The sequence below is a fragment of the Rhinolophus sinicus genome, linkage group LG06 (assembly GCF_036562045.2).
Source record: "Rhinolophus sinicus isolate RSC01 linkage group LG06, ASM3656204v1, whole genome shotgun sequence".
In the NCBI taxonomy this organism is placed as follows: Eukaryota; Metazoa; Chordata; class Mammalia; order Chiroptera; family Rhinolophidae; genus Rhinolophus; species Rhinolophus sinicus.
This window is the reverse complement of record NC_133756.1, coordinates 103,653,949-103,678,081: the sequence shown is the minus strand read 5'-3', so window position 1 is coordinate 103,678,081 and position 24,133 is coordinate 103,653,949. Positions and strand designations below refer to the sequence as shown.

Genomic DNA, 24,133 nt, shown 5'->3' with positions numbered 1-24,133 from the left:
CCAGTAAATCCCAGAGCATCCCAACATACAGGACTAAGTGGGCAATGGAACGGAGTACTTCACCAGCTAGGAAGCAAGCCGAAGGCCAAAATGAAAGAAAACAAAGCAAATCTGCTCCTCTTCACATCCAAGTGCATTCTCCTCAAGTCTCTAAGGTCAGCCTCGGGCGCTCACCCCTCAACCCCTGCACCCCCCGTACACTCAACATTCCCATCACAGACATATACTTGACAGCCCTTTAGTTTACTTAGCACTTTTCTCCTACATCATGGCATGTAATCATCTACAACCGTTTGTATCACCCACTTAGAAATGAGGAAACTGAGGCCAAAGCACGTCTACCACATGGTACAATCAGGACTAAAGCACAACCTTCTCACTCCAAGCTCCTACATACCCTTCCTCCAAAATCACCCCGCAGGGCGGGCACACACAGATGCGACGAAGCCAAGTACCTGCTGAGTCCACTGCATCCCACTGCTGAGTCCCTTGAGAGAGAGTTCTAACACACAACGCTTCCCAACGCAGCAGCCCACACACTTCCACCCTCCTAATAAAGACAAACAAGAGCACACAAATCATCAACCCTGGTGCCCATCAACAGGCAGCACCCATTGTCAGCCACATGTGCCCTTAGCCAGGCCATTCCCCGCCCCCCTGACAAATACACAAAGCCCGAGCCTAGACTTTTCAAAGGACAGACAGACACTAGTGACCGCCCTTCTGCAATCAAGTGGTGAGCACAGGGCAGTGTGTACTCATGACTCCAACCACCACAAACCAGAGAACCCTGCTCTCTGAGCCTCCGTGTCCTGGGTTCAAATCCTGTCTCCGGAACTACTTCACTCTCTGTGGCCTCAGGCAAGCAACTTTGTTTTTCTAAGTCTCAACTTCCTCACTTATAGAACAAGGAGTTAAAAAAAAACAAAAAGCAATCTCACAGTGAATTTACTTAATGCACAGAACTATATAGAATGGTTAAAAAGGTGAATTTTGTTATACATATTTTACCATAATTATAAGTTAACATTCGTATTTTAAAAAAGGATCTCACAGATTCATAGCGAGGGTTAAATAAGATATCATAATGGCAAGTTCTCACAATATCTAGCACATGTTAAATTCTAATAAATATTTATTATTTATAGTACTTTTAATAATTTCTATTATAAAGACAATACGTGATCAATATAGAAAATGCTGAAAATATAAAGTTAAAACCTCCTGTGATATCGAAACCCAGAGATAATCACTGAAATTAAATGCTTTATAGTATTTTCCCCATGCATAGGCAGTGCTTACATTTGGAATGTAATAGACATACCATTTTGTAATCGTGATCCATTCCTTTCTGCCTTACCGGTAATTGCAAAAACAATTCTCACAGCAACATCCAGAAAGAAAAGGACTTGGTTCCAGGCAAGGATAAAAAGTTGCATGAAACTTGAAACAGGGACAAGAAGCTCCCGTTGAACAACTGGAGACACCTGCCTCCAGAGCCAGGGTGCAGATTTATGCCGAATGCCCACCACCTGCTGTTGCTCCTTTCCTCATCAAAGTTCACGCAGAAAGTAGGCATAGGCATTCTGCGGGGTGGGCTGGGGTGGGGGTGTCTGCCCACGGAGGACAAAGGCCACCGGGAAGCTCTGTGGAACCTCTGCATGTGTCAGGCTCCACAGCACAGAGACCTCATAGTCCCACTGCCCTCAAGGCGCTCCTGCTATGAGCAGGGGAGCGGGGGTGGGGTGGGGGGAACCAGCTCATCCAACCCCCAGGTGAAAGACGAGGCGAGGTCACTGAGGCCCACGGAGGCCAAGGACCTCCCCCAGGCCACAGCGGTGAGACTGGCCCCAACGTGGGGCCAGAAGACTGAGCTCTCATGGTTCTGAGCTAACACACAACACGCCGCCTGCTCCGGAGCCCAGCAAAAAGCTGCGGGGCCCTCATCCAGTAGATCCTGCCCATCAACAAGTATTTATTTACTAAGTGCTCGGGCATGTGAGCACAGAGCCCAGGGCCACCCTGAGCACAGGAGTGGAGGCCGTTGTATGGAACACTTGGCACCGTCTGGCTCCCACCCTTGGGCAAGGCCTCTCTGCCTCTCCCAAGATCAGACTGCAGACTCCTGGGGGGGCTCCCCCAGTCAGAGCTTCCTTATCTGCGGGCAGAGAAGGCTGCGCAGTTTCAAAGGCAGCTCCTCTCAGGAAGCGCTTTTGATGTGCAGAGGGAAGCACCCCCACAAACACATTTCGGATGCTCACTTTCTAGCTAGGAATAGTCTTCACAACTTTCACTTTGCACGGGTGTGCGTTTTGTGTGGGGAGGGTGGGGGAATAAGCGAGTGGCATCCAACGCAACTCCTGAAATCCCACAGAAGAGCAGCTGCTCCTGGCGCTGGGGAATTCGATTGCCATCTCCACTTACACATAATTTATCTTCTGAAGCGGTGCTCCCCAGAGGATGACAGTGCCAGTGTCCTCCCAGATAACCGCCCTCAGTGGGCTGCTCCTGGCACTGCCATAGGAGGTGGAGGTAGGGAAGACGGCCTGAAAGCAAGCCCACCCACGGCCCACTTCTCTAGCGCTCTAATCACTAGCATGCCAGGCCCTTTCCTTTCCAGGCCCAAAGAGGAAATTAAATGTCAGCCGGATAAGGAGAGTTCCCTTCAGCCCCGACACGCCAAGGAATCTGAAGTTACAATTCCCACAGCAACCACGCCAACCAAAGCAGCACAGGCCTCTCAGACCATGAGCCCTGCCATGCTGAGGACAAGCCACCGTCTGGAGTCCCTTCTTTTCAATGACTGATACTCAGATCGCAGGCCGAAGTGTTTTTATGGCAAAAGAGGGCAACACTGCATAGAACTCTGCAGGCCAGTTACCAAATGGGCAGCAGAGAGGGTCCCGGGCCTGTGCACAGGGACCCCCACAATAGCTCAGTCTCTGCACAGGTACTTCTGGACAGCCCTCCCTGCCCTGGATTTTCAAGGCCAAATGGAGCCCGTGGCCCAAGGGAGCTGACTCGAATCTTCACGGCACAGTGACTTTATCCACAGAAGGACCCAGGGAGCTGAGCACACTGAGCTCCCACACTGACCTCAGCATTTTCTAAATCAGGCGGGGTGACAAACTCCTTAACCATAGGCGCAGCCTGCGTTCACCAGGCAGGCCCATGGCTAGAGGAGAACACGCTGAGTATCCGGGCAGTTCCAGCCACCCCGGCTTGTCTGTCTGCTTTCTCTTTTTCACACTTGCGGTTTAAGTGTGGCGAGGTGGATGGGTGAAAAGGCATCTAGAGGAGAGAACAGAGCAGAGGGCAGTGGATGGAGGGTCAACAAAGAACTGATGTTTGAAAAAGAAAATGCAGAGAAGCAGTTGCTACGAAGTATCTAGGCTCACAGCTCTGCAATGGCCATCCAAACTTGGATCAGAATCCTGAATGGGGTAGTCCATGCCAGTCCTGCTTTCATTCATGCTCACAGCCACACAGCGGCTCCCATCTCCCTGGAGCAAAAGGCCCAAGTCCGCATGGACTGGCAAGGACATAGTTGATGCTTGATCTCCTCACAGACTCGGGCCTCACGTCCTCCTAATCTCATTCTCGCTCTCTCGCGCTCTCTCTCTCTCTCTCTCTCTCTCTCTCTCACACACACACACACACACACACACACACACAGTTTAACCACGATGCCCTGTCACTATTCCAGCACGTGCACATGCCAGCCTCAGGGCCTCTGCACTTGCGGTTCCCTCTGCCTCAAGTCCTCTCCCTCCCCACATTAGCTCCTTCACCACTCCCCTCCTCCAGATGGAAGCTCAAACACTAGTCCTCAGCAAGGCCTGCCCCGGTCACCTTGCAACACCTCCCAAATCCACCTCTGTCCCTGGCACTCCCCCTGCTTTGCAGCCGTCATCACCACCTCACATACTGTCCTGGGTTGAACAGTGTCCCCCAAAAATCTATGTCTACCTGGAACCTAAGAATGTGACCTCATTTGGAAACAGGGTCGTTAGAGATGTAATTAGTTAAGATGAGGACACACTGGAGTCAAGTGAGCCCTAATCCAAGGCCTCGTGTCCTTATAAGGGAGACAGACACAGGGAGAAGGCCGTGTGATGACAGGCAGAGGGCAGAGCTAGGCTGGCATAAGCTAAGAACCCCAGAAGCTAGGAAAGGAGCATGGAACAGATTCCCTCAGAACCTCCAGAACTGTGAGAATAAACTTCAGTTTATGGCCCTTGGAAACAAATACACATACCATGAATGATAGTCATTTATTGTCTGTCACCCCTCAGGAGAAAATAAACCCCAGAAGAAACAGGATTTTAGCTTCTTTTGCTCAGTGCGAAATGCCCACACACAGAAGTGTCTGGTACCAAGTAGGCACTCAATGAATAGATGCTGAATGAATTCTGAGTGAATGAAGATGAGCTGAGGACAGAGGCAGGGGTGCTACACCCATCCTACAGAGGGCAAAACTGAGATGTCCTAACTTTGCTCAGAGGCAAAAGAGCCAAGACCAGAACTGAACTGGGACTTTGTTCATTTGATAAACATTACAATATTGAGTTCCTCTAGGTGCAAAGTGCCACACCAGCCCTCAGGATAAGCTGTTACTCACTAACCATAGGTGTACGGGGGAGGCACAGGAAGGGCAGTCTCTAGCCTCAGCTCTCCCTCAATGAGGGCCATGACCTTGAACAAGGGAGCTCACCTCTGGGTCTCAGGGTCCTCATCTGTGAAGTGAAGGCTGGATGAGAAGCCAAGTCTACCTGCTCTCGATTGTGTTAATGTGTGCTGCTTCTAAGCAGCCTGCTAAGACCTCTGGAGGCAAGGTGGAGTCTCCGTTCCACTGACTTACATTTAGGGCAGTGCAGTTGGCACTTTCCACACACGACTTTGCAATCTTTCTCATACCACAGGCCACTATTATCACATTTGCATGGCTAATTTTCACACACATTATCTGGACTCATGTTACAGGCCTCTGCAAGCCATACAGGCTGCCCAGGTCCCGCCTGCGTCCTCGCTGAGTGGCTCTGCTCCTCCCAGGCCTGCAGACAACAGGCTCACACACCAAGCTCAGCTCCCAAGAGCAAGGTTTCCTTCTCCCCATCTGGACCTCGGGGACCTGGGATGCTTTAGAGGTCGTGGGGACAGCCTTCCCCACACGCAACCTGCAGGTCTTAGCCCTCCAGTTTGGGTAAATCACCAGCAAATTAGGGACTTCAAATGAACTGGGTGTCATCCACGAACACGCAAGCACACGCACACATGTGTGGGCCTTGCTCTCTGAGCGGTGCAATTACAAATGAGCGGGTGTATGAAATCAGCACAGACATCAACCCCGGGGCCAGCACTGATAGGAACATAACCAGTTAGAAGGTACAAACGTGAGCTTTGGAGATGGGCAGGCCTGAGTCTGAATCCCAGCCCTTGGGCTACACCTGACTTACATCTCTGCACCTCTGTGACCTCATCTCACAAAGGCCTCAGGACAGACCTTAGCAAAATGCCTAACACCCTGCAGCCCTCTTGTCTAGTATCTGGAAGTGGGCAGCACACGGCAATGTGGAGAAGAGGGAAAGTAATCGCAGCCCCAGAATGAGGAGATCTGGACCTCATCTCTGCTCTGTGACAGCTGGTCATGTGGCAGTGGAAGCACTTCACCCTGTAGGGCCTCACTCAGCCTCCACAAAAACAAAAGGGAGAGGGTGTACTGAGGACCCCCAGCAGTCAGTCTATCTAAAAAGCAGGGAAAGTCCTCTGCATTTGGGGGGTGGGGGGGCGTTTCACAGCAGGAGGACTGGTGTGAGGAGAGCACATCACATCACACCTGCTCTCCTCCCTGCAGGAGGCTCCCCACCAGGTTCCCCGCCTTCACCCCTTCTTCACTCCCATAACCTCAGCAAATCCGAATCTGCCTCAAGACACCTCTTTATCTCCTGGCCTCCCCACTTAACTTTACTAGATTATGTGCATTTTTATATTTAGCAAATGTAATGTGCATTCATGCGTTTAAAAACATTTATTAAGGAAAAGGGGACACAAATGATAGTAGTTACTTACAATTACTGAGTCCTTACTAGGTAACGTGCTGAGAGCTTCACAAACATTACTCTCTGAGTCTTCACAACAGCCTGTGAGGTAGGTACTAATATGATTCCTGGTTTACAGATGAGGAAACAGGCCCAGGGAGATACCGTGTTTCCCCAAAAATAAGCCCCAGTTAAGATCGTCAGCCAGACGGATGCATTCAGTACGTTACGACGATGTTCCAGAAGATGACATGACTGTATTTGAATGAATGTAGATTGCTGTACATGAAAAAAATAAGACATCCCCTGAAAATAAGCCCTCATGGAGCAAAAATTAATATAAGACCCGATCTCATTTTCGGGGAAACACGGTAAAATAACTTTGCTTAAGTCCCAAGTCATAAGGGGCCGAGTGCGAGATGGAACCCTGCTTGACCTGACCCTAGAGTCTCTTCACCACCCAATGCTGCCGGCCTCCTGTCACTCTTCTCCCTGGTCTCCCCTGAACAGCACATAAAGGACACTGTCATCCAATAAGCCAGAGCTTCCCCAAACCCACTGGGCAGCTCAGCCTGCAGGGCCGGCCCAGGTGAGCCGTTCTGTGAGGGCCTCCAGATGCCTCCTCTACCATGTCAGGCCCCTGTGATATCTTCTCAGAAACCGTGGCTTCTCGCCAAAGCACCCAGGCTAAGGGACAAACCATCACACCCTTCCCACAAGCCAGGTGAGAGGGGAAACCAAACACCACACCGCTACAGGAAAGGCCCGCCACACGCAGAATCTTGTTTCATTCACCACATTCCCAGTGGCTATTCCAGAAGCAGGAGTGTCTGACTTTCCGGCAGGAAATCTTTCACTGTTCTCCCAGCTCAGCTCTCCCCAGTCTTGAATCCCTGCCTCGGCAGAGCAGAGCAGCCTGGTGTCAATGTGCTGGTTACACACGCTTGCTTCCTCGGGGGAGATGTTGGCAGAAATACTCTGGCAGGTCACCCCAAAATTAAAGTGCTCTATTGCAGTACCTCGCCTTTGGGAGAAGTGGAGAGAATGAGAAAGCAGGACACTTGCTCCCAGTGCCATGGTGCCACCCCTGGCGACAGGACGCTCACAGCTTGGTCCTGGAGGGCTCGGCTCCCTCATCCTCCATGGTTACTGCGGACCCGCCCACTAAGACCCAGAAGTCAAACGAGGAGTTTCACAGCCTCACTAGTAATCGATGAAATGCCTACTAAACGCTCTCCATGTCTTTCACCTAGAAGAACGTCAGCCCATGGGGAAATGGGCAGCCTCATACAGTCCCGTTAGTTAAACCACCACAACCCTTGAGAGCAGTGTGGGTATTGCTGTAACAGCTTAGAACCTTTGACGCACCAAGTCCACTCCTGAGAAACACGTGCAGATGTGCAGAACAATATGTATGTAGGAAGATATAACAGTGAATCAGTTCACATGTCTATCAATGGGGGCAGCCTCATAAATCATGATCTATCTACACTATAAAATATTTTGTGGACAAATTAAGAGAAAAGAGGTACAGGCATGAAAAGATCTACAAGATACATTGTGTGCAAAGAGAAAACAAAATAACGAAACAATATACATGATGCGACCAGCTTGATGCTTACAAGGGAAACAAAACTGTATGTACCATGTTTCCCCGAAAATAAGACCTAACCGGAAAATAAGCCCTAGCATGATTTTTCAGGATGCCATCCCCTGAACATAAGCCCCAATGAATCTTTTGGAGCAAAAATTAATATAAGACCCGGTCTTATTTTTGGGGAAACACGGTATTTGTGTCAACACAGGCTGATGAACAATTTTAGGACAGGCATCCAACTGGTAAAACTGGTTACCTCTGAGGCCCCCGCAGGGAGGTGCTCATGGGGCAGGGGTCCTGGGTAAAAGAGGACTTCACATTTTCTGCTATGTACTACGATGTACTGTGTAAATGGAAGGGTGGGTGCAAGAACACGTATTACCTACATCATTTAAGAAAAAAGCAATTGAACTGATTAAAAACTGCCACCACCATCACCAAAACAGGGTGCTTATTCTGGTGGGAAATCGCTGCACCAGTTTCGAACAAGTTTTGGTGCCACACTCGCAGGGCTTCCCAAGAGTGACTGATCAAGTGCAAGTCCAATTCCTAAGCCAATGATGACAGAAGGGGTTGGGATTAAGGGGGATGAAGGCAAATGTGGGATGTGAGGAAAACTTCTGGAAAAAAACATCTGTGGAAGTTACAAACCTGTCCTACCCTGAACCTGCCCAGTTCTAAACCTATTCTGGGACTTTCTTCCTTCTCACCCCCATAGGATGCGAAAAAAGCAAAAACCAGGATTAAAAGAGAATTCCCTTTCCCACAGCAGAGGGAAAGCCACCTGCTGTCACCAACAGAGCTGCTCCCAGGGGAAGCCAAGGAAAAGGCCTGGCCAAACTCCACCTTCCCGACAAAGGCGCATGTGCCAGGCTCCTCAGATTGTGGGGAGAGCAAAGTCTGGCAGCCCCGAAGCCCACTCATTTGAGTCCCGCCACTTTGGCAAACAGCCCAGGCATCTTTTCACACTCACTACTGAAATCCAAACTGAACCAGTACACAAATCAGATGGTTCTGCCAACAAAACAGCAACATGTGGAAAAAGGAGAGATAAATTCATGGTTGAATATATATACATATATATATACACACACACACACACACACACACATACATATATATTCTTTCTGCTTGCCAGCAGTAACATTTCTGTAGACTTTTTTGCTTCCCAGTAATAATTAAAATACACACACATATGCGCACACACACGAGGCTAAACATGAGGCAAAAAGAAAAAAGGAAAAAAAAAGGGGGGGGGCTTTGCTTAGGATGTAATGTTCAAGAGGTAGGCATGACAGCTAACATCCCCAGGCAAAAATTCTCTCCATTAAAACAGGTATCCTGTTAGTGCCAGACACACTCACTGGGCACTTGAACAGCCTGCAAGCTAGGGGGCTGCCAAGAAGTGCCCTTAGGTCAAGAAAAAGAGGTGACATCTTGCAGGGAAAGAGGTACCATCGATCAGGACGTAGGGGAGCTGAGTCTTCTGCAGTGACGCAGCGCGGAGATGGCTTTCGAGCAAGCCAGGGAGCAGGCATTCCAACAAAGGTAACCCTCATAGTAAAGGTAAACCCTCCTTGCAATGAGGACGCCGCCCAAATAAAGCCAGAATCTGATCATCTGGCCTGACCCACTCAAAAACATACTCTCTGAAGGGCATGGGTATTATGCCATCTGGAAAACAAAAACCCTAGCAAGTTTATTACAGAGTCTGGCACTAACTAGGGGAGCGGGCATGAGACAAGCATATTATTGACATGGCAACAGTATATCCTATGACAGGGACACGCGGACACTAGCCACCAGGACCAGTCCTCTCCCTTTGCTCTGAACGCAGTTCACCCAAGTACGAACTGGCTCCCTACTGAGACTGTACCTTTCAGGGGAAGGTGGTCCCTCCTCCTGAAAGGCCTGGCCACTGCTGTGAAGGGCCACCACCCCTCCCACTTCCCAGCCAGACCCTCTGTTTGGTGAGTACAAGTCACCCACACCTAGAGGTGGATCAATTTTGGGGGAACAGTCAGAACGGAGGCCCATATCCCCTGGGTCCACCAGGAAACTGCGGGGTATAGACTACACCCAAGGGAAGCTTCCTTCTCTGGGGAAGGAAGTTTCCACTTTGAATGCTCAAACCAGCATTTCCCTAAATGGGGTCTGAGGAACCTGAATTCCATCCTCTTAGATGCTCCTGGAAAGGTAGAAATGATGAGGTCATGGGGTGGGCAAAGTGAGGGGAAGGCGCTTTCAGGTTTTACCTTCTCTACCTGTCAGAAGAGACCAAAGGAAACAATTTTGTTTTCTGCAAAGACTGCTTTCAATCTACAGTTTGCATCTGCAATACGGGGATGGGGGGGCAGACACTAACCATTACCTATCCTGACACATCTGCTTTCTCATCACCACTGCCACTATCTCAATGTCAAGTTCAAGCCTTCATCATCTCTTGTGTCAATTACTCTAATGGACTCATTTCTCTACTCTTAATTTCACCCTCCACACAGCCCACGGAGCTAACTTTCTAAACCCTCTCTCCCTTAATGAAAACTCCCAGCCCAGAGGACAGAGTCCAACCCTGGCAGGGAGTGTGAGGCCTCTGCCTGCACAGGTTTTGGAGTCGCACAGATCTTGGCCGACACTCAGACTCACCACTTGCTGGCTATGTGGGCACACATGTTTCTGCACCCACTTCCTCCTCTGTGCACTGGGAATCACACCATCAACCTCCAGAGCTGCTGTGAAGATTAAATCTAAGTTGTAGAGAGTCCAGCTCCCAGATCACCTCGCTACCTATCCCCATCCTGGCTCGGGCGGCTGTGCTGCACTACCACTTCATGTGGAATGAATGCAAAGTAACTCAAGAGAAAAGAAAGCACATTCAAGATCTAAAAATGAAGGGTCATAAACATAAAAATCAGGCTTCCAAAATGTGAAAGACACCAAAATCAATTCATTAGGAAAATAATACAAAAGGAGGGAGGGAAGGGAAGGAGAAGGAAAACATTACTTTGGGAGGAAATGCTTTTAAAATATATAGCTCCATGATTTTTTAGACTTCATTTGTTCCAAAGATTTAGAAAGATTACATTTCAAAAGCTCATAAAGGATACACTTCCATTTTTTAAATCTATTTAATTAATATCTTCAGAAAACTAAGTGGTACTTTTATAGACTGAATCTTAAAATTCTCAGAGAAATTCTGGCACCAGTCACAACAAACACCCTCTTGGAATTTAATTTCCTTTTCAGCATACAACTTACTGTGGAAACTCATTTATAATGCCACCACAACCAGTCAAAATCTGCCCGGAGCAAAGCAAGTTCAAAGCCCCACCAGAGAACCTCATAGAACTTGATGGAAATTGGCCCCATACTTAGCCAAATACTATATCTAACAGATTTCTCCCACACCAAATTTTCCAGCTTTTACTGTCAGATTCAACTCTTCCATCTTCTTCCCAAACCATGGCTGGCCTGTCCTCCCTCCTTGCATTATAACTTTTCCCAATTCCTCCTTCCAGCTAGAAACCCCCTAAATTCAGTATCTTTTCCTTGTCCACAAGATGAATAAAAAAGGGCAAAAATGGGCAAAGGGAAACGAGCTACCTCCTCCATCTTCACCTTCCTATCAGAGACCTGTCCTTTCTAGCTTTTAGTTTCGTTCAATTCCAGACTTTTCATTAGGTTGGTGCAAAAGTAATTGCGGTTTTAAAGGGTAAAAATAACTGCAAAAACTGCAACTACTTTTGCACCAACCAATAGATGCTGGCAGGGCCTGGAATACTCACGCTGGGTGTTGGGAGCTGGAGTGGGAAGGCAAAAGCAGGAAGAATTATTCCTAAGTACAAAAGGGTATTTTAAAAACATTCTCCCCTTGAGGACAATTCCTATTGGAAAACTTAATCAATGCCATTATTCCAAGTGCCTGTGGGCAAAAGGAGAGAAAGGGGTGGATGCCAACCTTCACTGAGTACCCACTGCAATTCACAAATAATATAAGGCCGATAATATTCTGATCTTACATACGCAGAAGCCAGGCTCAGAGGGGTCAGGCAATGGGCTCAGGATGTCCACCCTGGCCCACTAGACACCAAGACCCATGGACTCATAAGCGTCAACTGCTTATGTTAAAACTGTCCTAGACTGGAGGGCACTTTACAGTGTACATGTTCCTTTCCATTACTTTACCTCATTTAACATCACAACCCTGTAGAATAGCTACGAATTCCTTTTTCACTATTATAGAAGGCTGTCTGCTTTCAGAAATCATCAGTAACTTGTGCAAGCCAGCTGTAACACAGAGTTGTGCCCTTTCTGAACTCTGTTTTCTCACCTCACAATGCCTGATAAATGGTAGGGGTTCAGAAGATTAACTATTATTAGCATCATGACTTTTATTGAGTAGCCCTTAAAGTAAAATTTAAACACACACACACACACACACACACACACACTACAGATATATTAAAGATTCAACCTAATTAGTCATGCTTTTACTTGTCAGAGAGGATATAATTTTACCACTACCTCAAACTCAGAGATAACCACTAACAGCAGCTTCCAAAAAACTGACCAAAAACAGATTACTGAAAATTATGTGGTTGAACCCAATATGGATTTTGAAAGCTACTAATGGAAGAAAACAGGACAGGAGCAGTTAAATACAAAAAAATTGTCCTCTCCTTCCAGCATCATGGCTTGATCATTAATGTGCGATTTGACCTGACCGTGTCATCTCGACTCTGTGATAATCCTTAGTATCCAAAACGAGACAGCCATCAGGTGACCTGGAAGTTCAAGTAAGAGGCTGCCCAGGAGGTCAGGGGAAAAGGCGTGAGTGGACAGTTATTACCTTGAGCTATTTTTAATGTGCTGCGACTCATGCATTGTTTGTCTATTAATTACACTCACTGGAAAAAAAAACCTGGGAAGTTTAGAAATGTCATATGCAACAGGAATCAGTTCACCACTTAAGCCAGAATGAAAACGATGACAGAAGTGTGGTGGTAGAAGGATCCCAACATCAGTCAGACAGAAGGAAATTACAATACTATGGCAATGAGAGATGCTGGGGATATTCTTCAAGCAAGGCCACACCAAGACCCATCCAACTGAGCATCCACTCCAAGCTTGAAGGTTAAAAGAAAAAAATTCAGGTCCACAGGTGAGATAAATGTAATTTTTTAAGCACAGTTAACTTTATAGTAAAACTAGCTGGATAGCCATGTACACTAATTGCCTGCATGAAAATAGTATTCATACTCTAAGTCTAGTACCAATTATTAGTTTTTGGTTTTCTGTTGCCTTTTGCAATCATTCTTGCTTCTCATGTTTTCCTTTAAGTCCATCCTAATTTCTTTATAAGAATAGGCTGAGGTTGATTTTGTGTGGCTGATCCAATCTCACAAGGAAAAAGATCTGTTTCTCTCAGAAACCTACTCCTGCCTCTATCAGATCGTCTAGCTCTCTCTTTGTATCCCATTTCACAGATAAGGAAACTGAGTCCAGAGAGGGCAAGTGATTCATCCACGGTCATACTCCTTGCTAATATATTTAAAACTAGAACTATGGCTCAAAGAGGCCCACAGTGTAGGTCTCCAGCTTAACACTGTTGCACATGACGTGACATACTTGTGTCTTGAATACAAAGTTTATTGGGGGGGGGGGAGCCAATATGAGTCATCTCCATTGTCAAGTGGCACCCTACAGGTTGTTCGAATAATGCAGTCAGCATCTCCAGAACCACTTGTTTCAGAAATAACCAACCTCAGCCAGAGAATAAAAGGCCATGTTTTATACCCCCTTCAGGATAACCAAGATCCTATAAGCAAAGGTGCCGCTGAGCTTCAGGGACCGGCTAGTCCAACCCAGGGAAGCGGACACTGCCAGTACTGGAGAGGGAATGGCGTGGGTGTAGGTGGTCCAAGAGTTGTGTTTTCAGACATTTCCAGGCGACGGTTATGATTTCATGCAGCCCATTCCTACTCACCTTGGTACCCTTAAGTATCTCATTCACTGAGGGGTCCCTCCTCAACTTCCGCAGGACAAAAGCATGCAGTCTGGGAGGTGAATGTGGCAGATGGGGAGGGGCGGTATTCGACCCGAGCAGCAGAGGAAGCAGCGATTGAATCTCTCCCCCCACCTCTTACAGGAACTCCCAATTGGGTCTTCAGACACCAGAGGTGTCCCCAACTCTGAGCCTGGCCCCTCTCAGGGTCTACCCCGAAAGAGGCGGGAGGAGGCAAAACCCCAGTGCTCTATCCAGCAGCCGGCTGGTCTCCGGCCCCCAGGCTCGTCCCTCGTGGGCCCTCCTTTCCTCCCTCCCTTCTCACCCGCAGGGCCCCCGGCTGGACACTTGTCCACTCCTGCCCTAGATCCTGCGTGCACCCCTTCCTTCCCGCCCGCAGAGGACCCGTGCCTGCCACCTTCCCAAATAGGGCCCTCCCGCCGCCCTGCCTCCGGCCGGGGACCCCCTCTCACCGCGTCCTTCCGACCTCCGAATCCGCCCGGCACCCGCACTTCCCGCCCTCCACACGCAGGCTCCCGGTCCGCCCCAACTTTTCCCGGCCGCGGCCCGGGCCCCGCAGCAGCGGGGATTCCGTGTCCCGAGCCGCGACGGGCGGGCGGGCGGGATCGCATTCCCTCTGCCCCTGCCCGCCGAGCCGGCACGAGTTGCGCTTGGGACCTGGTCGGCGCTCGGGCCTCAGCGGTCAGCCCGGCGCGGAGGCGGAGGCGGAGCCGGCGTGGCGGGAACCGCGCTGTCCCAGCGCCCGCACTCCCGCCGGGTGCCGGTCTCCGAGCCCGCCCGCTCGCTCCGCCGCCGCCGCGCCGCTCCCTGCCCACCTGCCCGCAGGCGCCGGCGCCGCTCACCTCCTCCCGCGCCGCCGCCGCCACTGCCGGGAATACGTGGCAGTGGCCGCCGCCGCTCGCGCTCCTCGCCTCGCCTTGCCTCTCCTCCCGGCGCCCGTGCTGGCGGCTCCGCCACGCCGGACCGCAGCGCCAGGCGCCCTCTGCCGCCAGGAAGTCGAATCCTCTCGCCCTAACCCTAACTCGGCGGCCGCCCCCGCCCCGGCCTCCGCCGCCCCTGCTCCTACCAGCCCCGCCCCTGGCTCGGTTCCAATTCGCTTCCAAACGTGGGCCGCGGAGCCTGGAGACTCGTCCTGCGAGCCCGGCCCCGGGCCCGCCGCCGCCTCCGGGGAGTCTGCCCTGACCACCCAGCCACTCAATGCGCTTCCTCCCGCTCCAGTGCAGCCCGGGCAGAAGTCATCCCCCGGGTTGATAACGTTTCCTGTTTCTCTGCTTCGCCCACAAAATAGTAAGATCAGGAGGGGGGGGTGGTTAGGGGAGCAAACGTATCTCTCATGCTCACCATTCTCTCTCCTAGGGCGGCTAGAGTAGCGCCCGCCTGGAATCCTGAGGTGCGCAATAAATACTTCTTGAGGGAGCGAAAGAGTGAATGAATGAGGAGAGATTTTTGCCTCTCTCCACCCAAATAGGCTTTTAAGCCTCAAGATATCCTGACGTGGATTTGTGTTATTGTAAATCACACACACACACACCACACACACGCGCGCGCGCGCACCCGCAGCTTTGCATGAATAAATGGAATTCACAATTCCCCATCTCACACTAGCCCCAAAGCCGCAAGAGACCCACAGCTAAATATTACAGGATTTTAGTCAAATAGACTTCGGTTTTACATCTACCACTTAAAAGCTGGGAAAGCTGATCTCCCTGGGCACAGTTACCTCATCTGTAAATTAAGAATAGGAAAATCTACTTTTGTTGGGAGCCTTAATTGAGATCATGCATTGTATGTAAAGCACTTTACACACACACACACACACACCCATGCATATACTGTTGTATATAAATGGAGCTATTGTTGGTACATTACTGACCTAGGAGATAATAAAAACTATAGACAAAATGTAAAATAATGGCCACCTACCTTTTCAAAACCTGAGGACAACCATAATACCTTTGTATATGCGGTATTGTCACCTATCCAACAGGGCCAGCCCTGGGAGCAAGACCTCTTCAGTCCCTCCTCTCCCCACCCCCAAGAATGAACTGGTCTTGATTTTAGTAACAGCTGTAGAACTGGCTCTCCTGCAGGTTTTCCACCGGGGCTCAGTGGCCAATCTCTCAATTAACAAGTGTTTATTTTATTGCAAGGCAGTGAACAGGTTTGGGGCCCCTGCAGGCCTCGTACTGTTTCCTTCTTGCCCCTCTCTCTAGGCCATCTTTTCAGTTCTGACAGTCTGCTTCCGGCTCCACGTAAAGCAGCAGTGAAGTGGCATCAGGTGGTACTGGGCTGGAATTTCAGCCCATCCACCTCGGGCTTTCTGTACCTCAGTCCCCTCAATTGTAAACTGTGGAGAATAACATTTATCTGTGGTATTGAGAGGGAATTGGTGATCCAGTCTGTGAGTGAAGTCCCTGGACTATATATGTGTTTAATACAAGGAAGCTATTGATTAGTTTATTTAACAAGCACTCGGGGCACATCTCCTGAGTGTTGTAGGTGCTGTGAAAGTAAGGGAAATAAACCTGGATGAGGTAAGATTTCTATCCTCAAAAGTTTGAGGTGTAGCAGATGAGATAGGCATGTACCTGTTAGAGCAGAGGAATTGGGGGTGCATGGATGCTGCTAAATATGAAATTAGCAAGCCTCAAGTTCCAAATTGGGACAGAACTGCAGTGTGAATTACTTTAATTCATTATAATTATAAATGCCTTTTTCCTCTAAATATTATGTACGTAACTTCCCAAGGCCACTACTAAAAATTAATGAATAATTTTATGAGGCAAGCAGAGCCATTTAATGTAGGATTCAGTCCTTTAATAAGGTGACTTCAAATGCTTCCTTATATTAATAATAATGTGTATGTTGTACCTTTGTGAAAGCACTATCATTTATATAAGTTAAAGTTGTATATCTTGCAATCCATGTCTAAGAGGGAAAGTTCACATATTGTTACACTAATGGCCTCAAATGAATCACATGTCAGTACCCACGCCCTTAGGGTAGCCCCCTCCCATATTGACTCTGTTCTTGGCCATGTAACATGCATTGGCCACTGGGACATCAGAACATAGCAAAAGCAGGGATGTTTGATGAGCACTTGTGCAGTACTCCTTCCTGTCTTGGAACGCAGTATATAAAGTGAAATGTGATCTAACTTCCTTGAAGATGAAAGACCCAGGCAGAGAGAGGCTTGCCATCCCTGCTGCGGCAGTCCCCAGCCAATCCACCAGCTGAATGCAGCCACATGAGTGAGCCCAGCCAACCCAAGAAGTGTGAAAAATAAAATGGTTGTTGTTTTAAGCCATGAAGTATTGGGTGGTTTGTCATACAGAAATAGATGACTGATACACACATCACACGGAGGCATTTTGGAAGTTGCAAGGACTTGGTGAAATTCACTCAAGAGTCAATACTCTCATTTGTGTTTTCTGTCAAGAAGCATCCACTGGAAGTTACCATGTCTCAGCTTAGGGAAGTATCACACATTATGGAATGCCTTCTTTCAAAATTCTTCCTTGAATTGGTTGCTGAACCAAGTACTGTTTGGCAGCCAACATGACAATGAGCTGGCGATATTGGCTTCTAAGCCTCTTTAACTTTTATAAATCCTTGAAATACAACAATTGTTGTACGGATTGGGTGTGTATATCTCTCCCATTTTTTTCATGAACTTCTTGTGATGGACACCTTGTCCAGTTTGACAAGGTTTCACCATAGATATGAATCATCACATAAAGCAGGGAAGTTAGAGGTCAGCTAATCCACTGCCTCATTTTATAGGTGAGGAAACTGAGCTAAGAGAGATTAGAAGACCCTGACAAATGCCTACGTTCCTGGAGCCTGCTCAGAGTAGAACTGAGGTGGACAATTCAAAGCACTTCATGCTGTTCATTGGATTGTTCTGCTTTTCCTTTGTGACATTTGTTGCTACTAAAAATATTCTCCCAAGCTCAAAGTATCTTTACAACCTCCCTTTACATTTAAGACAAAATCCAAACTCAGTCTGGCCCCACGAGGTCTGGTGCAGCGTGGTTCTACTCTAACCCTCCCTCAGCACATTGCCCACTATGGTATTTTCTTTTTTTGTGTAACTCTACTCAAGATTCCAAGCCCTGAAATAAAGTCAGCGTGACCTAGCTTGGTCACATGCCCAACCCGAGCCAGAGAAGAATGGGACTCCTTGAATGTAAGCCCCCAAAGATAATCATCGGGGCACTGTAACCAGAAGAGAAAGTGGATCTAAGGTGACAAAACCAATGAATGTCACTCCATTACCCCTCAGGCCTTAGCTTTCTCCGGAAACCTTTTCTTAACCATTCCTTCTGTTATGCTTTGTCATGACACTCCTAGTTTTTTACTGTTCTTATCACATTTTGTAATTACATATTTATTTGTTTGTTTCTCTCATGTTCTCCCTGCATGAGAGATGGGACACTGTTTGTTTGTCCACCACTGTATCCTTGTCACCTGCTATAGAGACTGAGACATAATCGGCTCTCAATAAATATTTATTGAATGAATGAATGATATAGGCTTTGTCATTCTTCTGACTCATCCATTTGACATTAGCTTTGTAGAAACAGACGAGAAAAGACAAAGAATATGACAAGTATAGGTTTGTGGAAGACATGCCATGCTTGGTCCCTGTGTGATGCTGTGAGGAGAACAAGGGCTCACACTCAGGATAAATGAGGAAACACTACCTTTCACTTCAGAGATGTGCCATGTTGTGCTATGCTGCGCTGGGCTGGTCTTGAGGGATAAATTATTTAGTCAGTGATGCAAGGGGGGATGGGGCCAGGGGACGGAGGAATCTAGAATAGGGAAGGTTGAGTGCCTCAGAGCATTTGCTAAAGTAGGAACCCTCAAAACTGAAATTGGGTTTGTAGCTTGGCTGCAGCTGTCAGAAGAAAAGATCGTGGCGTATGTCCATAAGCCCGCTCCCCGGCCAGCCTGTGCCTGGCTGTGTAGCCTCTACAGCAGAGGTCTCAGGCTCGTTGCCCTGGGGCCACAGGTCCTTGGAGGGGTTTCTGCCAGTCAGGTCCAAAACAAGAGCTTATTAGAGCAATGTAAAGCAAATGGATTCCATTTTTGTACCAGTGAATATTATATTTGTGATCAATTATATTGTAATTGATCAGTTTTTTGGTTTTTTGTTCTTTGGGTTTTTTTTGGTGAAATAAAAAATTTGCTACCTCAGTTTCTCCCCTAAATGGTTTTGTGATGTTACTGGTCCATGCAATCTGAAGGCCTCAAGAATTGCCACTTTACAATCTCATAGACCTGGGCAATCCCTACTAGGGTGCCTCAGACTCAGTAGGCCAGCCCTCAACCCACTGTTGTTCTTACAATTGTTTCAGTCACATCCACCCAGACTCTATTTCCTTTTCTGCCTCATGCCTTCTTGGCAGTCACTTGAGCTCCACTGACTAGAACATGGAGCTAAAGAAACTTCACTCAGGGCTGCATTATGGTTGTGGGTCAGGACAGAGCTGGCCATGGCTCTAGACATGTCCTGTGGGAAATGAAGCCATGGGCTTGAGGTCTGGTCGATGACCAAGTATGTGTGTGTATGTATGAGGTGTGATCAAACAATATGGTGAATGTTTAAATTTTTTTAAATTTACTACAGTAAAACACACATTGCCATTAATCCCCCTCAAAATACTCCTCCTTGCTTTGAACACACTTATCCCATCATTCTTACCACTTTCTGAAGCAGTTCTGGAAGTCCTCTTTCATGAGTGTCTTTAGTTGCGCTGTTGTGGCTACGTCGATGTCCTGAATCATTTTCACTTTGGGGAAGAGCCAGAAGTCACACAGGGCCAGACTCAGTGAATAAAGTGGGTGAGGACACACTGTGATATTTTCGTTTGACAGAAATTGCCATATAACAGAAGCAATGTGTGACACGGAACATTGTCATGATGGAGTATGATTTACGGCACACGTTAAAACACACCTTCTCTCAACCATAGCTCATACCCAACTAACTGCACCGAACAAGTTGAAATTTCTCACACACTGTTACTAAGGTTCCACAAGCTTCTTTCCATATTTAAGATCCCTGCTTTTCCTTTGGATGGCACTCGGCAGCAGCATACACCATATTTGTTGATCAACAAAAAGGCTCCATGTCACACATCGCTTCTGGTATGACAATTTCTGTCAAATTAAAATATTATGGTGTGTCCTCAACCACCTTATTCACTGGATCTGGCACCATCCGACTTCTGGATCTTCCACATTGTCTAAGGGACCACGAAAGGTAAACATTTTTAAACAATTCATGACATCTAGGCAGCCATGGCAGTGCAGCTAAAGACACTCATGAAAGAGGACTTCCAGAAGTGCTTCAGACAGTGGATAAGTGTGTTTGAAGTGAGGGGAAGTACTTTGAGGGGGATTAATGGCAATGTGTCTTTTACTGTAATAAACTTTTTTATTTAAACATTCACTGTATTTTGTTACCACACCTCGTATGTACACACATATGTGTGCATGTGTGTGTTCTTGTGGCAAGGTGAGTCCTTATTGGGTCACCCACACTGTTCCACCACAGGGAGCTACTTAACCCTAAAAGGAGATATTGTTTTTAATCCCTGATTCACAATGGGGAAACTGAGACCTACAACATTTAAGCAATTCACCCAACGCCTAGCTGAATACACAGATCAAACAAGTCCTTTGGGAAGGCTTCCCTCAACAGGTGCTCAGTTGGTGTTAGTTGAAGTTAAATCTGATATAAATTCCAGGTCAACATTATGGAATGATTCTTCTAGAACTAGGAAAAAGATGAAATTTACCTTCCCTAAGCAGAGAGTGGAAAATATTCAATTTCTTGTGTTTAAGAAGTAATATAGCATTAAGTCCCATTCATTTACATTTCCACCAGAAGCTTGCCTACCCATTTCATACACTTAACTAGAATTTGAATTCCTCAGAGAAAACTACTGCATAAGCAACAAGTATTATAACAAAAATATCTTTTTCTCACTGGTACTAATATCATATCTATATATATGTATCTGTATATATAAATTTTTTTATACAAAGACTTTGAACAAAATTATACCTACTCAACATTACAGTAAAGGTAGCCTTGCCATTTTCGTAAAGCCATAAAGTTCCATGACAGAAATATTTTAAGATTTCTGCTTTCATTTGCACAATAGCACTAGAGCAATAACAAAAAGTTCAACCAAGATCTTCATGCTCGCTGCCTCTGTTTTGTGAAAGTAAAGTCTTCAGCTAAAGGATGGGAAGAAAGGCCTACTCCACCCCTGCTGCCAGCACCCAAAAGCAAACTCTCAAGCCAAGACCCCAGTGGATTCTTTCAATTTAATTTCTTTACTTCTTACTCCCTGCTGATAAATGTTAAGTTTCTATTTCAGGAGAAATAAGAGCTTCATTAACTTGCCTGTCTTTATGCTCGTTTAACTCCTTTCAGGGTTTTGGGGGGTGTTTTTTGTTGTTGGTTTTTTTTTCTGTGTTTTTTTTTCATTTGTTTGTTTGTTTTGCTTGAGAAAATAAGACCACAGTCAGACCACCAAAACTCCCTTGAGTCCCATTAAGGCAGACCAGTCAGCATGGATGGAGCAGAGCTGGGGAGCTTCACCTTTATTCTGTAGGTTGTAAATAGGCCTCTACAGGTTTTAAATTCCAAAGTGAAAAGCAACACTCCTTAATTATCTTATCTCGCAGATCCATAACTCCTAAGATCTTCGTCAGTGACTCATATACCAGCTAGCTGTCCCTTTTGGTCTGGCACATTTTTAACATTAGAAGGTGTTTCCTATCAACTGTGTCCTTGTCCCCAGCTGAGATTCATCATTATCAGAAAGCACTGATATGGTGTCTAGCTTCAACTTAACTCTTCAATCACTCCACACATATTATTTACTGAGCACCGTGTATGTGCAGGCAATGTATTCAATTTTGTGGATACGGAGGCAAACAAAACAGACAGTTGTTTCTCTCCCTAAAGAAGCTCACAGACCAGTGGAGAGGAAAATAATTGCAAATTATGTTAAGTGTTTTGAAGGAAAATAAAGCAAGGTACTATTAGAAAGTTTAATAAGAGGACCCAGTTCTAAATTGGAAAGTCTGGGAAGACCTTTCTGGAAGTGATCTTAAAGTGGAGACTTGAATGGGTGTTGACCCAGTGAGGAGCCCATTAGGCAGGTGGTCCTCCTCACTCAAGGCTTCCGTATCTTTTGAATAATGACCAGGACAGGACTGTAACTTCTCAGTGCCTCATTACTTTCAGGGAGGGGACCTCGAAGCCCTGTTTCCCCACAGGTACAGACACAGGACAGGGACACCCCAGGTTCTTTCCTCACCACTCAACTCACATTCTGCTCTTTGAACTCCTAACTCCCTTGGTTGTAGCACTTATTAGCACTCTAGGTAAGTATTTTACGTGGTTCCTGCATGAGTGCAGTCTCTACAACTAAGATGTAAGCTCTGGGAAAGTAGCTGGCTCTGTCTTATTCTCCTTTTGTAAGGCTGTCAGTGCCTAGAAGAGAGTTTGACTACTAGCTACTGTTCAATGAACACCTGTTCAATGGCATTGAATTTCATCTCTGAATTAAGTACTGTGTCAAACATCTGATGTGAAATAAGAGCCAAATTAGTCAAAATAAGTAGGCTTCAGAAGTTCAGGGATTAAAAGAAAATGCCAAGGATCCGGTGAAGATGAAAGAGTAGGTAAATGTGTGCTTACCTCCTTTCATGACCATATCATAATTACAACTAAACTACAGAACAACCAACATAGAGAATCACCTCAAGTCTAGCTGAACCAAAACCCTACAACTAAGGACATACAGAAGATGCCATCTCAAGACTAGTAGGACAGGCAGAGACGTGGAACAGGTTAGTCTCATACCCGTGTGTGACCATTAAAAACTGGGAGGGATATCTTGGCTGCAGAGTCCCCCAGAAAAGCGAGGAGTCTCAGCCCCACATCAGGCTCCTCAGCCCAAGGTTTCAGTGCCAAAGAGAGAAGTCTCTATAACTTCTGGCTGTGAAAACAAGTAGAGATTGTGGCTGAGTGAGACGAGGTGGCTGCAGTCCCAGGTACTCCTCTTAAAGGGCCCATGCATGGACTTCCTAACTGATGGACTCACTTGCTCTGAGCTCCAGTGCTGGGGCAGCAGCTCGAAAGGCACCCGGGACATATAGGGAGGAACTGAATTGTTTAGCTTTAAGCCATGGCTGGAGGGGCAGCTTTCTCCCTAACAGAGGAGTTGGTGGGAGCCATTGTTTCTTTCTTGAGCCCTCCCCACTCCCAGTGCGCAGACACATGAGGTGGTCATATCTGAGTCTCCACCAACCTGCCTAACACCATTTGTTCACCCTGATTCCCTGAGACCCCATCCCACTCAACTTTTGGGCCCACCCAAGCCACTTTCAGTGGTTTTTCTGTATAAATGGCCTGTCTTGGCTCATGCTGTAGACTTTCCTAAAATCTCTCAAAGATTCACAAAACCCAAACAAGCAGCATCTGGCTTTGGCATGCCCTGTACTTCTGGCTGAGCAGCCCTAGGCCTGGCACTAGTGAAAGCTGGCTTCAGTTCTCACCTTGGCCTCCTGAGGCACCTCCAAGCCAAGGGTGGGTGTCGGCCATCTGCAGATTGCTTTCTGGCTCATGCTGGGTAGCCCTGGGCAGGGCACAGACTGTGGCTGAATTTGGTCTGCAGTGGGTCCTCTCCCAGGAGGCCCCAGGGCTGGCACACAGCTTTGGACCCAGCTGGAGCATCACCCAGCCACCTCTGGGACAGCACTCCAAAGAACAGACTGGGCAGGACGAGATTGCTGCTAAAGCGAATCCTGCTCCATAGGGTCAGCCCCTACACAATAGCTCCTCCACAGTAGTCAGGGCTACTACTCACAACAAATTTTCCTGAGGATCAATCCCTCCCATTGATGTGCAAACAGCAACCAAGGCTCAACTACAACAGAGGGCACACACAACCCACACAAGGGACACCCCTGGAGCACCAGGCTCAGGTGACCAGGGAGACTGTGTCACTGGGTCTCACAGGACACCTACTACATAAGGCCACTCTACTAAGAACAGGAGACATAGCAGCCCTACCTGATACATAGATACAAACACAGGGAGGCAGCCAAATGGGGAGACAAAAAAACATGTCCCAAATGAAAGAACAGAACAAAGCTCCAGAAAAAGAACTAAACCAAATGGAACAAGCAATCTACCAGATGCAGCATTCAAAACACTGATTATAAGATGCTCAATGATCTCAGAGAGGACTTCAACAAAGAGCTAGGAAACATAAAAAAGAACCAGTCAGAAATAAAAACTACAATAACTGAATTGAAGAATACATTAGAGGAAATCAAAAGTAGATTAGATGAAACAGAAGATTGAATCAGCGATTTAGAAGATAAGAGAACAGCAAAAAGAAAAAATAGTCCAAAAAAAGAGGATAGTTTAAGGGGCCT

General features: G+C 47.2%; 1 long non-coding RNA gene across 6 annotated transcripts in view; it reads right to left on the bottom strand.

Moving 5' to 3' along the window:
* The window catches only part of LOC109450353 (single-pass membrane and coiled-coil domain-containing protein 4), a 64,573-nt gene extending 49,714 nt beyond the window's left edge, over positions 1–14,859 (bottom strand). Inside the window, exon 1 of one of the 6 annotated variants that reach the window (XR_012497435.1) lies at positions 14,503–14,859. This is a non-coding gene — a long non-coding RNA (single-pass membrane and coiled-coil domain-containing protein 4). Of the gene's footprint in view, positions 1–14,475 lie in introns of all 6 variants that reach the window. The other 5 variants (XR_012497438.1, XR_012497437.1, XR_012497433.1 and 2 more) reach the window with 5 other exon arrangements.
* Positions 14,860–24,133: the final 9,274 nt, after the last annotated feature.